This window comes from Tenrec ecaudatus, chromosome 18, assembly GCF_050624435.1.
Source record: "Tenrec ecaudatus isolate mTenEca1 chromosome 18, mTenEca1.hap1, whole genome shotgun sequence".
Classification (NCBI taxonomy): domain Eukaryota; kingdom Metazoa; phylum Chordata; class Mammalia; order Afrosoricida; family Tenrecidae; genus Tenrec; species Tenrec ecaudatus.
In genome coordinates this window covers 32,953,171-32,969,455 of record NC_134547.1, presented here as the reverse complement: position 1 = coordinate 32,969,455, position 16,285 = coordinate 32,953,171, and the positions used below count along the sequence as shown (strand labels likewise).

At 41.3% G+C, this 16,285-nt stretch overlaps 1 long non-coding RNA gene and 1 pseudogene across 1 annotated transcript in view; one reads left to right on the top strand and one right to left on the bottom strand.

The window, feature by feature from the left end:
* LOC142432310 (uncharacterized) overlaps nucleotides 1-16,285 on the top strand; it is a 62,762-nt gene that overhangs the window by 12,956 nt on the left and 33,521 nt on the right. The gene's annotated exons all lie outside the window — the stretch shown is intronic.
* On the bottom strand, nucleotides 12,975-13,908 carry LOC142432522 (alpha-parvin pseudogene; annotated as a pseudogene).

Here is a 16,285-nt window from a genome sequence, read left to right as displayed (position 1 = left end):
TGATTCTTGTAACCGAGGTGAGTTCTGTGCCAGATCTCAAGGGGGTCTAAGGGAGCTTCGTCTTGGAGGCCCACCAATCTCTGTCCAACCAATAAACCTGGTCTTTCATGATTTTGACTTCTGTTCTACATTTGTCCCACTCAAATCCAGGACCTTCTAGCAGGCGTCCTCAAACTACGTCCAGAGGGCCACATGCGGCCCGCCCAGGACCTTTACCCAGCCCGCCGGGTGTTTTAGCCCCATTTGTTTTATTACTTCAAAATAAGATATGTTCAGTGTGCATAGGAATTTGTTCATTCTATTTTTTTAAACTTTAGTCCGGCCCTCCAATGGGCCTGAGGGACAGTGGACTGGCCCCTTGTTTAAAAAGTTTGAGGACCCCTGCTCTAATGTGACCCTTTTCAGAGCATTTGGGAGTAGTAGACAGGCACCATCTAGTTCTTCTGGTCTCAGGGTGTGGAGGCTGATGTTTATGTGGTTCACTAGTCCATCGTGTTTTTCAGCTTTCCTCACTCGTCTTTCCCTGGGCTGCTAAAAGGAGAAACAAACATATCTTGTAATGAGTATGGCTAGGGTTCTCCTTAGAGACAAGGATGGCGAAGCTTCATCTCACCCATTTTGGACTTGTTGCCAGGAGAGACTAGTCCCTGGAGAAGGACATCCTGCTTGGTAAAGGAGAAGGTCCGTGAAAGAAGAAGCCCTCAGTGTCGTAGACTGACACAGTGGCAGCAACAGGTGCTCAAGCATGGTTCCCGGGTACTTGTCAGGATGCTGCAGGGCCCGCGGTGTTTGCCTCTGTTGCGAATAGGGTTGTTACAGGTCAGAACTACCTCCGTGGCACCTAATGACAACAACGGCTTCTGTATGCGAAGAGACCAGTGGTTGTACTTTAGATGGTTACTCGTGAGGTAGTCTTCTTAATTTACCTAGTCTTCTTAATTTACTCCCATGTTACCTATGTAACCACACACTTGTTTTTTTGGTGGTTGTTACAGGAGAATTATATGTATTAGAATCTACTGAAGTATATCTCTTCATGTGTACTTTTAATGTATTTTTAAACTTTTTATTGTGAATTGGGTAGAGGTTTAAAGACTGTTTTAGGCTGGGTTGACTAGAGAAACGAATCCAGAGGTACTCATTTATGTATTAGAAAGAACTTCATATTAAAAAGTAAACATCCCAGCCCGGTCCAGATCGAGTCCATAAGTCCAATGCTAGTCCATAAGTCTTACACTAGTCCATAAGTCCCTCTTCAAACTTATGCAGCCAATGCAACAATGCAGAATGCAGGAACATCACCTGTGGATGGGTGCAAAGTCTTGTGGATCCCATGGCGGTGGAAGCTTCATGGGGCTTTCACTGGCCTCAGCATGGTTCCTGCAGCTCTCTGAGTGACTCAACAGCAAGAAAGTGCCGGCAGAGAGAGAGAGGAAGTGTCCAGGATACTCCATATGAGAAGACCATGCCCACCAGGAGGTACCATCAGGCTGTGACCTGATTGACAGGCGAGATTCTATCCACAACTTCATACAGGTGCCATGTTGGCACACAAAATGTCTATCCCACAGACCATATCATCAGTTAAAACTTGAACAATACATATCTTGTTTTATCTCATTCATTGTGATCCCCTCAATGTAACATCACTTAACTCACATCTTCCCTGTGTTTTCTGTTTCCATTTCCCTCTTTTTTTCCCCCTAACCCTCTGGCATTTGTCCTTGGGTAAATGCTGACCTTTTCATCTTAAGTGGTTGATTATTCTAAGGTGTTCTGGTGTACTTCCTGGTGTCTACATTTCCCTTGGTCGAGTTTTACAGATCTTATATTTGGTGTTGCCTTACCCATCACCAAAAATAACAAATATCTACTATTATAACTTTTATTTCTCTTCAAAGAAAAGTGGTATGGTTCTATTTATCTTTTGCCTGTTTTCAAATTATTTTAATTCCATTTGTATTTATTATTTCCTCCTACTTAGGTTAAATTTTCTTATTTATTTTTCCATCTTTAGAATGGTAGCTTTTATAATTTATTTGACACTATATTCTTCAAATATAAGTATTTAAAGCTGTAACTTTTCCTCAAAGTACTGCTTTAGCTACATTTCACAGAGTATTTTATATATATAGACTTATCCCCCAAACTTTTTCTTGTGAATTAAGCAGGGTCTTACCCATCAGATCATCATTTTTGCATTCAACAACTTAAACAACTTGTCATCCTCCCAATGGTTTGCCCCAGTTTTTCTCCCCGCCCCCCATTCACCAAGTTAACACCTGTCTCCCCTCTAGCAGATTGCTTTCTCTTCCCTCCCTTACTCTCCCAGGACGGGTAACCATTGAAGTCTTTTTCCTTTGGTATGAAAACCTTGTCTTCCTTTTAATAGTAGCAATATTCTCATATTGCACTTGCCCTTTAGTGTTTTGCTAAATTCCCTCAGCATAATGTTCCCCGAATCCATCATGTTAAGAGGTGTTTTTCAGTTTCATCATTAGTCATTAATGATGTGGATATCCTGCTGTGCTTATGTAACAAAGCTTATTTATTCATTCTTCCACTGACGAGCACGTCGGTGTATCCATCTTATTGCTGCTGTGAACACGAGTGTGCATCTAGCTGTCAGTGCTGTGTTATTTCTGTAGGGTATATACCACGTCCAGTGATTTTCCGGTCATGTAGGCCATGTCTAGACCAAGGTGTTTGAGAAACTGCTTACTGCTATAGCCCTACGAGCAGCGTATTACGGTTCCAATCTCTGTACCCCTTCAACATTGCTCTCTGCTTTTATGAACTCTGCTATCAAATCTGTGGTGAGGTGGTATCACCTTGTTGTTTTGATTTACAGCTCTCAGATGGCTAGTGATCACAAGCGTCTTTTGTCAACTGCCCGTGTGTTTTTCATGATGTTTAAGAGTGTGGTTATGCCATGTGTTAGGACCCCGATGTTTATCCCCATTTTTTCATTGACGATCTCTATAGTTCTAGGGTTTACATTTAGGTCTTTAATTTATGTTGTTTGGTTTTTTGTACCTGGAGTGAAGTATGGCTCCTGTTTCACTCTTCTGCAAGGGACATCAAATTTTCATAGAACCATTTGTTGAAGAGACTATCTTTTCCTCTATTTAATATTTTAAATGATATTTTATTATGTTGGTGGTGAATGCTTATATAGCAGTTTAAGTTTCCATTCAATAATTTCTCTGAAAATTTTTTCAGTGACATTGGATAGATTTCTCCCAATGTGTGAACATCTTTATTATTTTTCTTCTGGTTATTTTAATCTTTTTGTATTCTACAAATTTTGATATGTTGTATTCTTCTTTTCATGCAGTTCAAAATATTCTTCGGTATCTCTATTATTCATTTTCAATCATGAATAAATTAGAAAAATGTTATTTAATTTCCAGATACTTTGGGATTTGCTGGATAAAATTTTGCTCATGATTTATAATTTGATCTTATTGTGCTCTGTGAATATCTTCTCTATTATTTCAATAATTTAAAAGTCACTGGAATATGTTTCGTATTCCAGCACATCAGCTACCGTAATATTCTCTGTGCAATTAAAGAGAAGGTAAGCCTGCTGCGGTTGCATTCAGTGTTCTATAAATGTCAATTAGGCCAAGTTGTTTGATGAAGTTTTCCAATCTTCTAAACCCTATTTAACACTTGTCCAGTTAGTTACTCAGAGAAGAGGATTATAAATATGGGGTTTCTTTTTTTATTTTTGTCAATTTTTTCTATATATTTTGAAGCTATCTTATTAGGTGTATAAACATTTAGAATTTTTACATCTTCTTGATTAAACGATGCTTTTAACATGTTTAAATGTTCTTTTTTAAATTCCTGATCATATAGCTTATCTTTAAAATGTGTCTGATAATAACGTAGTCACTTCAACTTTCTTGTAATGTGTTTCTAAGATATATAATTTTCTATCCTTTTACTTTTATTTATTCTCCCCAATAGTTTTAGCGATAACAAATTCACATATCATGCACTCCTACAGTTAAGTCACTTTTAAAAAGTGTTGGGTTTGCATCATCACAGCCAGTTCTACTGCAGCCTCCCTCCTCCTGCCTTCATTATTGGCTCCCCAGTCCCCTCTTCCTTCCCTCCCCTTCCCTGATAAACCATTGCATCCGTTATCGTCTCTATGCACCCGACCCTTTTACTTTTCATAAAAACATATTAATAGTGGATTTTTATCCACACAGATTTTCTTTGTATTTTGCTTTTTCATTCAGTCGGACAATCTCTGCCTTTAAAGTGGAAAGGTCAGAGCATTTACAGCTAGTGTAATTATCGATGTACAGAAGTTTAAATCTTCCATTTTGCTATTTGTTTTCAGTTTTCCTATTTCCCTTATATGTATTTTTTCTTTAATTTTCCTTCTTCTCTTGATTTAATCGAAGCTTTAAAAATATCTTCATTATCTCAACCATTTTTTAATTTTCTATACCTCTTTTATATTTTTTAGTGATTGTTCTAGGGATTACAGTGTGGATCCTGTATTGGCACCATATACTTTCAAATAATACTTGGTCACCTCATAAATAATGTAGGAACTGTACAACCATGTATTTTCCCTTCTCCCCCTTTTGCTATTTTCTGTTTTACTTCCACATACGTTATAAACCCAACAAAATACATTAATATTGTTTTTTTCTTGAAAGTATCAATTTCCTCTTAAAAGACATTTTAAAACCGGGGAGAAAATGTTGTATTTACCCACATACCATTTCTTGCCTCAGTTTCTAACTATTATGGTTTTCCTTCTGCTTGATAATATCCTTTATCAATTTTTTTAATTGAAAATCTGCTGGAATCACATGTTCTCAGCTTTGGTTTGTCTCAAATATTTATTTCTGAAGGGTCACTTTGCTAGGTTGCCGATTGTGTTTTCTTTTACCACTTGTTTACATTGTCTCTTCATCTCTTGGGATGTCTTGATTCTGATAGGAAGTCAATGCTCATTCTTATTTTCCCCTCTGTGGGTAATGTTGCTTATTTTTATGACCACTGTAAAGATTTTTCTACTCATCTCTTTTTTTTTTTTTTACTGGTTGGATATGACTAAGCTTGAATTTATTCTGATTGGGTTCTATTGTACTTCTTGAATTTGTAGATTTTAAATTTTCATCAAGATAAGAAAAACTGCCCTTTACATATTCAAGTATTTTTTACGCCACTGTTTCTCCCCACTCCCTATCTTGTCCTAGAAAGCAACGGGTAGTCTACTTGATATTTCCTAGCAGATCACTGAGGATATATTGTTCTTCAGTTCCTAATTAAAAAAAGTCTTACTTATCTATATAATTTAGATTTGGTCGTTTCTATTGCTTTATCTTTGCATTCAACTTCCTTTGTTTTGATCACATCTAATCTGTCCCACCACCTGCCTGTCAGTTTACTTCTGAAATGTAGTCAGTGAAACCCTATCATTCACAAAAGACCATGGTGTGACTTACTGCTTTGTATATATGATGGAAAGGGCTCAATCACTGGGGGAGGAGTTTATATTTGGTGAAGTAAAGGACCAGAGAGGGCAAGGGAGACCCTTGGTGAGATGGATTGACACAGTAGTCAAAATAAGGTATTTGAACGTGCTGGTGACCATGAGAATGACACAGAACTGAACAACGTTTTGTCTTGCTCTGCCTAGGTTCTCCATGAGTTAGGGTCACCTTGATGGCGGCTCTCAATCCATCTGACTTGCTGTCAATTCCATCTAGTTAAATTTTAATTTCAGGCATGGTTTTTATATCTGTTTTATGTATTTTATTTCTCTCCTTATTATGTGGATTTTTCTCTTTTAGTCCTTGAGCATATTTTAATGGTGGTTTTAAAGTGTTTCTCTGTATTGGCTATGTCTCCACAGAATTGGGAGTGTGCATGCAGACCCCATCACAGCACCCCAAACCTTGAGGGCAATGTAACCACATAGAGAAATGCATGAGAAGATTGGGCTACAGGGCCGGCCCCAACCAGAGCCAAACTGACCCCTCCCTAGAAGGATGTGCTCCAGAGGGCCACACTAAACCTACAGGCTGGGCAGATGAGTCAGCATGCCACGCCCACACAGAAGCAAGTCAGGACGGTAAAAGAGAAAGAGACAGTTTAGACCTCATATAGGCAACCAAGCCTAGAGGATGATGTCCCTGCACAGAGCTGCTAAGGCACAGAGAGGACTTGTAGGGCCGAAAGCAGCCGAGACTGGTTCCCTCACTGGGACATACCATAACAGGACAAGACTAGGGACACACAGCAGGGAGTTAATTCAGTCTGAACCCCGGCCGCAGCAGGGCAAACCACGAAAGGAACAGAACAGCAATGGGAGCAAAGAAAAGACACCAATCCCCTGAAGAGTCCCCAAAGTAGACTTCAGGCTAGAAGGGGAAGCTCCCAGAATTTCCCCAGGACCTGTGGGGAAACAGTCATAAAGGTCAGTGGACAGACCTGGGATTATGTATTTTTTTACAGTTATATCAATCTTTTGTTTTCTTTTTGTTTGGTCCCTGTCATTGTTGGTTACCTCCTTATATAAGCTAGACATGGTAAGCTCAGGAAGAGAGCAACAGTACCTATATAGTCCCAGAGGGACTTGGGGGGAGAAGGAGGTGGAGGAAGGGAGCTGTGAGCAAACATCGCCATAGATGGGAATAACTAGGGAATTAAAATTAACAACAACAAGGAAATGGAGGTCCTTGGGATGCTGGAGCAATAGCAATCTAGCTGAGGAATTACTAAGAGACAGAAGTAGGGTGAGCATGATATGGGGCAGGAGGAAGGTGAAAGAAAATAGAGCAAAGATCTAGGAAGCAAAGATAGGGATAGAGGTGTAAGCATAGGTTTGTACACATATAAACACATTAATTCATAAAAATAGAGGTATTGGCCTATGTACATATATTTATATGGCAACACACTGAGGTTGCGGATGGGCTTCGGGCCTCTGCTCGTGCCCTCCCTCAATGCAAGAACACTTTGTTCTAACAACCTGGCATTCTGTGATGCTCACCCTCTCAGCAAATTCGCTAAAAACAAAATGGGTGCATAAGCAAATGTGAAGAAAGTGGATGGTGCCCAGCTATCAAAAGACATAGCATCTGGTGTCTTAAAGGCTTGAAATTAAACAAACAGCCATCTAGCAGAGAAGCAACACACCCACATGGAAGAAGCACACCAGCCTGTGTGATCGTGAGGTGTCGCCAGGACTGGGTAACAGGCATCAGAAGACCCAAAACAAACAAAACCATATTGTCGTGAATGAGGGGGCATCAGAGCAGAGACCCAAAGTCCATTTGTAGACAATGGAACATCCCTTCACAGAGAGGTCACAGGAAAGGGATGAGTCAATCGGTGCAGTAAATCACCATGCTACTCTGGTTCCTTGAGGCTTCCTCACCCCCCACTATCATGACCCCAGTACAGCCTTTCACTTTGGGCTAGACCGAAGCATGTGCACAGATACTGATAAGACACAAGAGATCACAACACATGGGGTCCCGAATACCAGGAGGGAAAGGGAAAGAGAAAGGTGGGAATAGGAGGGGTGGAAGGGAGAACTGATCGGGATGATTGACACGTAACCACACCCCCCCTCCCCACTCGGGATGAACAACAGAATCCATGGGGCAGGGGAGACAGCGGTCAGTGTAAGATATGAAAATTATAATTTATCAAGGGGCCACAAGTATGAGGGGGAGGGGGGAAAAGAGGAGCTGACACCAAGGGCTCAATAGAAAATGTGTAGAAAACAATGATGGCAACAGGTACAAATGTGCTTGATAAAATTGATGTATAGATTGTTACAAGAACTCTAAGAACCCTCAATAAAATGATTTTTAATAAAATAATGTGTTTCTCTACTACTGCCATTTCTGGATGTATTTCTATTGACTACTTTTTAATGCTTGTTAAGATAAGATTTTCCTTTAAGTTTACCTAGTAATTTTGACATCATGGATTTCATGTTGTCAAATGCTAGATGTTGTTGACTTCCTTTAAAAGAAGTGCTAAATCTGCATATCATTAATTACCTATAGGTCAACTTAGTACTTTCAAGGCATTTTAAAGCTTAATTAGGCTTGGTTTAGAGTAGTCTTTACATATAGTTTAGCTCTACAATTTGTGGGCTCCATTGGATGCTCTGAGGTCAATAAAGACTATTTCAAAATTAAAAATCAAATGTCTGAAATGGTTTAGCTGCCAGCTTCTAGTTTTTAGTTAGTATTTCTCAGGTGTGGAGGGAAAGAGTGAGCTATGATGGTTTTCTGTGCCCACATGGTTCCTATAGGAACATGTGGGTGGAGCTTAGTCTGACAGGTTGCAGCTCGCTTGGAGGGCAGCTGAGATAAGTGGCTCTTCAAGGCCAGCTTCCTTCTTGCTCCCTGGAGGTGGGCCACACTCGATCTCTCTGCATTACCTTCCTGCGGACTAGCCACTTGATGGCAGCCAGAGGCCTGGAGATGCGTCCACCACCATTGGATCTGCAAGATTCTGCGTCCACCAGCCTGTGATCTTGAATTCTGCATCATTGTGTGCAGCTGCGTGAGTCTGAAGAGGAAGTTGTGGGCTAGTATCGGGCTTAAGGACTTGATCTGGACTGGGGTGGGACGTTTGCGTAATATATAATTATCCCTTGATATAAAGCTCTTTCCTGCACATATATGAGGGTTTGTTTTCTGGTTTTGTTTCTCTAGTTAGCCTGGCTGAACATACAAAATTTGTGGGATTTTATCTTTTGCAAGCATCGTTTCGTATTTAACAACAAACTTGAGAAAGATTTCGGAAGCCCTCTCTGTAGCTTCTTTCTCTCATTCTTTGTCCCATGAAATCCACCCGCTTCAATCTTGAGCTCTGATCTTTTTCTCTTGAGCTCAGAGACTGCCATGCTCCTATCTGGATTCTCTTCTTTGAGTTGTTAGTGTTGTAATAAGGTGCCATCCACTCTGCTCTGACCCACAGCCACGACCGTGTGCATGACAGAACGAAACACTATCCTGTCCCGTGTCATCCTCACAGCTGCTCCCATTGCTACAGCCTCTGTGTCAATCCATCTTGTTGAGGGCCTTCCTGTTTCTCACTGACCCTGCCCTTTATAATGCACGATGTCCTTCTCCAGGGACTGGTCCCTCCTGACACGTCTAGATTGTATAAGATGAAGTCTCACCATCCTTGCCTCTAAAGAACTCTCTGCATATACTTCTTTCAAGACAGATTTGTTTGTCCTATGGCCCATGATATTTTCATAATTCTCCAGCACCACCATTCAAATGCATTGATTCTTATTCAGTCATTTTTATTCATTGTTTAACCTTTATGTGCTTATGACACAAAGGAAAATACTATGGCTTGGGTCAGGCACCTAGTCTTCAAAGTAACATCCTTGCTTTCCAGCGCTCGAAAGAGGTCTTGTGCAGCAGATTTACCTAATGCCATGTGTCTTTTCATCTCGCGACTGCTGCTTCCGTGAGCATTGATTGTGGAATAAAGTGAGACAAAATCTTGGACAACTTCAAACTTTACCTTATTTATCATAATGTTACCTCTTGGTCAAGTTGTGTGGTCTTCTTTACAATGAATTAGAATCCTTGATCTTCATCAGCAAGTGCTTCAGGTCCTCGCTTTTCAGCAAACAAGATTGTGTCATCTTCAGATCGCACATTGTTAATGAGCCTTCCAATCTGGACGCCACATTCTTCTTCATATAATCCAGCTTCTCTGATGATTTCCTCGTCCTACAGATTGAATAAGTTATAGTGAGAGGATACAACCCTGATGTACACCTTTCCTGACTTTAAACCATAGAATATTCTCTTGTTCTAGTCTCATGACTTCCTCTTGATCCTTGCAAAAGTTCCACATGAGCACACTGAAATGTTTTTGAATTCCCGTTCTTCCCAAGGTTTGTTATGAGCCATATGGTTGAATGCCTTGGGATAGTTGATAAAGCACAAGCAAACATCTTTCTGATAGTCTCTTCTTTGAGCCAAGATCCATGTGGGCATCAGCAGTGCTATCCCTTGTTTCATGTCCTCTTACGAACTTGCCTGAAGCTCAACAGCTCCCTGTCACTGTACTGCAGCAACTCTTGTCGGATGATCGTCAGCAATATTTTACCTGCTTATAATATCCATGATATTATTTTTATATTTTAAGCATTCTATCGGGTCATCTTTCTTTGGAATTGTACAAATATGGATCTCTTAAAATCAGTTGGCCTAGTAGTTGTCTTCCAGATTTCTTGGTGTGTTAGGCAGGATTCTCTAGAGAAGCAAAACGAGGACACTTATGATTATATATATATGAGTGTGTGTTCATACAGGGAGAAGGAATATAACAGCTAATTAGTCTTCATAGCAATACAGAGGGTTCAGTTCAACTCACTTCCTTGAAACAGTTAATATGCTAGAAGTTCTTCAACTCATGTGTGCTGCCAGATCCAAGGTCAAGGAAGCAGACAGCAGAATCCTCCCTCCGGAAAGGCAAGCAGAGTCTGTCCATAGGCAGCAAACAGCAGGATGGGTCACTAACAGCCAGTAGCTAGGGAGCTTAATGAAGCAGGCCTGGAAGGAATTGAACACAAGCAATACAAGTTGACAGGATCCACCAGCCTCACACTCAAGCCATGGCGAAGCAGCAGGTCTCAATGTGGTGAAGCAGGTCTCGAAGGAGCCTCTAGTGATATGATCCATGGGTTGGCTGTGTGTTAGTCTGGGTAGACTAGAGAAAAAAAATCCAGGGAGACTCATATATGTATAAGAAAGAGCTTTATATATAAAAGCAATTGAACATTGAGAAAACAGCCCAGCCCAGTCCAGATCAAGTCCATAAGTTTGATATTAGCCCATATGTCTGATACCAATCTATAAAGTCCTCTTCAGACTCATGTAACACATACAATGATGCTGAATGCTGGATGATTACAGGCCAGTGGGTGGAAAGTCTTGTGGATCCAGTGGTGATATAAGCATCTCAGAGCTGGCAGGGGTCTCCACATGGCTTCTCCAGCTCTGAGACTCTGACTGCCATCAGCCTGTCTCCATGTGTCTTATCAGCAGCAGTGTCTTCCAGGGACTGAGCCTAGAGAGAGAGTGTGTCTCCCACCTTCAAGAAGGAATACAGGAGTCCCCAGAATCCTTAAGAGAAGGCCATGCATATACAGATGCCTCATTGGCTATGATCTGATTGACAGGCTAGACTCTACCCCTTCACTCTTAATCCTTTCAAATTGACATTATATAACTACCACACCTTGGCCCACAGGTAACGTAACTCACAGATTGAGGCAGAGAACTGGCTAAAGCAGCAGCACGCCCCAGCTCACTATGATCAAGAGCGAGGAGGTGGGGGTGGGCCTTGCAGAGCTACTTATCTCTGCCCTCGAATCAAACTGCTACCTGATTAACTCCACATGTTCCTATTGGCCAGGTTGGGACAAGAAACCTAACTCACACTTGGCATAGATGAGTAAGTGCTTTCAGTGCTTCGTCAGCTTGTTGAAGCACTTCATTTGGTATTGTATCAATTTTTGGAGTCTTGTTTTTTGCTAATGTTTTCAATGCAGCTTAAACTTGTTCCTTTAGCATCATTGGTTCTTGCTTATATGGTACCTCCTGAAATGGTAGAATATTGACTTTTTGGTATAGTGACTATATATTCTTTCCATCATCTTTGCTGCTTCCTGCATCATTCAGTATTTTGCCCATAGAATCTTTCAATATTGCAATTCAAGGCTTGAATTTTTTTTTTTTTTAGTTCTTTTCGTTTCAGATATGCCGACTGTGTTCTTGCTTTTTGATTTTCTGATACTAGGGGTCATTGCACATTTCATTGTAGTATTTGACTTTGTCTTATCAGGCTGCCTTTTGAAAATTTCTATTCAGGTCTTGACTTCTTCATTTCTTCCATTTGACATAGCTTCTCTCTCCTTAAGAGCAAATTTCAGAGTGTTTTCTGACATCTGCTTGGAGATTCTTTTCTTTTCTTTTTTTTTACCCCACCCTGATTTTCTGTCTTTTCAATGACCTTTTGCTTTCTTCATGAATGATGTATTGATGTTCTCCCACAGTTCGTCAGGTGTCCGTCATGATGTAGGTCTACATAGAATCTGTTCTTGAGATGTTCTCAAAATGCAACAACCGAGGTTGTATTTTGGCTTTTGTGGACTTGTTTTAATTTTCTTCAGCTTTAACCTGAACTTAATAAGAGCAATTGATGGTCAGTTCCACAGCCTGGTATTAACTGACAATGATATTGACCTTCTCTAATGCCATTTCTCAGTTTGATTTCTGTGTATTCCATCTGAAGAAGTCAATCTGCATTTCTGTGTATTTCATGTATATAGTCACCTTTTGTGTTGTTGAAGAAAGATACTTGCAATGAATGAACAAGTTGTTCATATGGCAAAATTTTATCATTTAACCTCTAATTTCGTGTCTATCACCAAGTCTGTCTTTTTCAACTACTGTTCCTTCCTTTTATTCCCAACTTTTGCATCCCAATCACCAATCATTGTCAATGTTTCTTGATCAATTTCTGACTGAATTCATTGGTAGAATTCTTCAATTTCTTCTTCACTAGCCTTTGTGGGTGGTGCATTAGTTTGAATAATAGTTGTATTGATTAGATTTCCTTGAAGGTGGATAGGTATAATCCTATCACAGGTAGCATTGTGCTTCAAGATTGATATCTTTTTTGTTTTATTGTCTTTATTTTCATCTTATAGAATCTAGTTTTTGTTGACACTGGTTCTCAAAACTACAATGAACTGAACTGGCACCAAGGAGTGGTCACTCCCAAGTCCTAGTATCACTGTTATAGCTGGCTGTGTGGGAGAGCACTGAGCAGGAGACAGGCAGAAGCATATCAAGGTGGTATACAAGTGAAGGTGTTATGGAGAGCAGTCTGGTCAGCTTGCAACAAGAACTTCTGGACTGAGAGGAGCCTGGGGTGGTCCTTCCCTACATATTCCAGTATTTGGTGAAGAGGTTGTACAGCACCCACAGCTTGGACTTCAGGTCACATTAGATGATGTCTTCTTGCCGGGGTTTTCTTTTTTTCCAAGCCTCTGCCTTGCATGAGCTCAAAGGCAAAAGAGACATTCAGCACCTTCTACTCAAAATGTCTGGGGTCAGAAAGAAGCTGAACAGAAGCACAAAGTAGCCCTCCACCAGAGCTGCATCAGTAGGTACACTCCATCTGCAAACTGGCTGGGTTTCCAATTCTGTGACTTTCAGGTGAAGTTTATTCAGGTGCTTGTTGGCGAAAGTGATGAGGGTCTTTTTCACACCGTTGAGTATGTCTGGTGCATGGATGAACAACGTGTCAAAGACATCAATATCATAATCTTCGAGAAAGAGCCTCTGTGTTACCAGTTATTTCCTCTTGGATTTTCCGAGATTGGAGAATTCCCTTACATTTTGGACCAAAACCACTTGGATGGAAACATGGTCTGGGAGATAGATTGGTGTCTAGAAATACTGGGCTAGAGCAAGGAGCATATGCAAGATGGGTACCAGGTTCTAGACAAGAACAGAGTCCACATTCCACTTGATGAGCCCGGGAGACGGTGTCAGGGTTTTCTTGCTGTCCTCCAGGACAGTCTGTAGTTTCTGCTTCTGAGTGATCTCCGACTGAGTGACTTCAGCAGCCTTCAGCTTCTTGCTCTTGAGGTTCTCTGCGTCTAAAAGCTTCTGCATCCCTGGTCCATCATATAAATTGCCATCCAGGTCTTTCACAATGATTCTTTCTCCATCATTAATCTACTTCATCATTACCCTCATCAGCTCTTGCAGCTTGGGGTCACTGTGAGTTTGGATCTACCATGGTTCGAACTTCATTCTCTTTCCAAGATGGATTTTGCAATGCCCTTTTGGACAATGAATGTGATGCCATTCCTCTTGATTGTGTTATTTTTAACATAGTAAGTCATATGATTTTCTGATTCAAAATGGCTAATACCAGTCCACGTCAGCTCACTAATGCCTAGGATATCATTTGTGTGTGTGTGTTTTCCATTTCATTTTTAACAACTTCCAAATTTTCCTAGAATCATACTTCACACACTCTGGGTTCTGATCATTTGCATATTTTTATAGCTCTTTCTTCTTACCTTGACCTATGCTCTGTCAGCAATTGAAGATCCTGAAAGCCCCAGTCCCACAGGCGTTACTCCATTCATGTCGCCATTTCTGACTCCTCTCTGAGAAATAACTTTTCTTTAGTCATATTTCAAGTGCCTTCCAACTTGAGATATCCATTCTCTGGTACTATCTGCTTCCATTCATTAGGCGATCAGTATCCAACAGTGTTTCCAAGCCATGCATAAGCTTTTTGGTGGCTATTTTCTCCAAGGTGGGCAGCTATTTTCTTCTTCATTGTCTGTTCTTCGTCTGGAAGCTCCACTGAAACCTGTTCACTCTGGGTGACCTTGCTGACATTTGAAATATTAGTGATTTAGCTTCCAGCAGCACAGCACCACACAAACGTGTTAGTCCAGGTTGACCAGAGAAACAAATCCAGAGACACTCATAAATATATGTAAGAGAGAACATTATATCAAGAAGTAATTATGCATCAATAAAACATCCCAGCTCAGTCCAGATCAAGTCCATAAGTTGAAGATTAGTCCATAAGTCTGATATTAGTCCATGAATCCCTCCTCAGACTCACAGCTACACACAACGATGCAGAATGCAGGAAGATCACAGGCTGGTGGGTGCAAAGTCCTATGGGTCCTATGGCAGTGGGACGCATCTCCAGGGCTCTGCCTGCCATCAGCCTGGCTGCATACAGCTTGTCAACAGGAGTGTCAAGCAGAGAGAGAGTGTATGTTCTGCCCTTAGGGAGGAAGATGGGAAGTCCCAGAATCCTCATAAGGCCACACCCACAAAGAGGGATCACCAGCCTGTCTTGATTGACCAGGTAGACTCCACCCCTTCATTCTTATTTATCAAGTTTTCATGAAATTGCGTAACCACCACGAGAACCAACCACAGTATGACAAACAGACAAATGGTGGTTCTCTGCATTGTGGTCTAGAAAGGGCTTTGAGAATGAAAGTCAGGCGTTCATAAGGCTTACTGTCTTTTTGCCCTTTTCCTCAGTCCTGGGGTACCTATTGTTGAAAATAATTATTGAATATTAAAAAAAAAGCCGTGCTAAACAAATGTATAGAAATTAAGTCAAACAGAAGTATGAAAAAGTCTTTGGACAACAGTTGTTTTCCCTCCAGAGTAGTGGGCTACTTAATGCTCAAGTAGATATTTAAGTGAGCCCAGAGAGAGTTTCCCATGTCACGGTGATGCGGTTGAGTAGAGTATGTATGAGGGGTACCCAAAATAAACTGGGATTTCACGGGGCAGAGAGGAGTTTTCGTAGTCTGCATTTTCTCCACAAGGCGAGCATCAAGCTACTTGCTCTGATTTAGTTCACTCAGTACCGTCACGTGTTGGAAGGTTCTCTCCAGTCACAATAAAATTTTTTTTCGCAACAGCAGTTTTGCTTGAACCTCAAATTTTGTTTCAGGAAAAATGCTGCAGAAACTGTTGTGGTACCAGCCTGTGTGATCATGCGGTGTCGACAGGGATCAGATATCAGGCATCAGAAGACCCAACACAAGCAAATATATTGATGCGAATGAGGGAGTTCGGAGTGGAGACCTAAACAAAGCCCATCTCTAGACAATTGGCCATCCCCTCACAGAGGGGTCACAGGGAAGGGACGAGTCAGCCAGGGTGTGTATAGCACCAACGAAACACACAGCATTCTTCTAGGTCCTGAATGGTTCCCCCTAGAACCCATCCCCACTATCAAGACTCCAATTCTACCTCTTAAATCCTGCTCTCAAGATTCATAATCCAGGACAGATAAACCCCTCAGGACCTCCACAGGAAAAGAGGGACCAAACTTCAACCCAGTGCACCAAGATGTGAATGCAACATGCCAGCATGGAGTAGGGAACCAGTGGAGAGGTCTGAGAGGCCGGCCCCAATCCCAACGACTATGTGAACACCTGCCCCTCCCCCCAGAAGAATTTATTTCAAAGGACGGCATTGAATCTGTAGCTCTGGGAGAGGGACATATCTGATCAGAGCACACGGGAGCAGATGAAGGGGGAGGAAGAAGAGTGGAGCACACCCTGGCCCACCAGGCCTTGAGGATGATGTTCCTCAGTAAAGCAGCCAGTCCACAAAGAGGACCACATGGCTAACCCCACTATGAGACATGACATCCCTCACTGACTCCTACAGGGGACAACACCAGAGACACA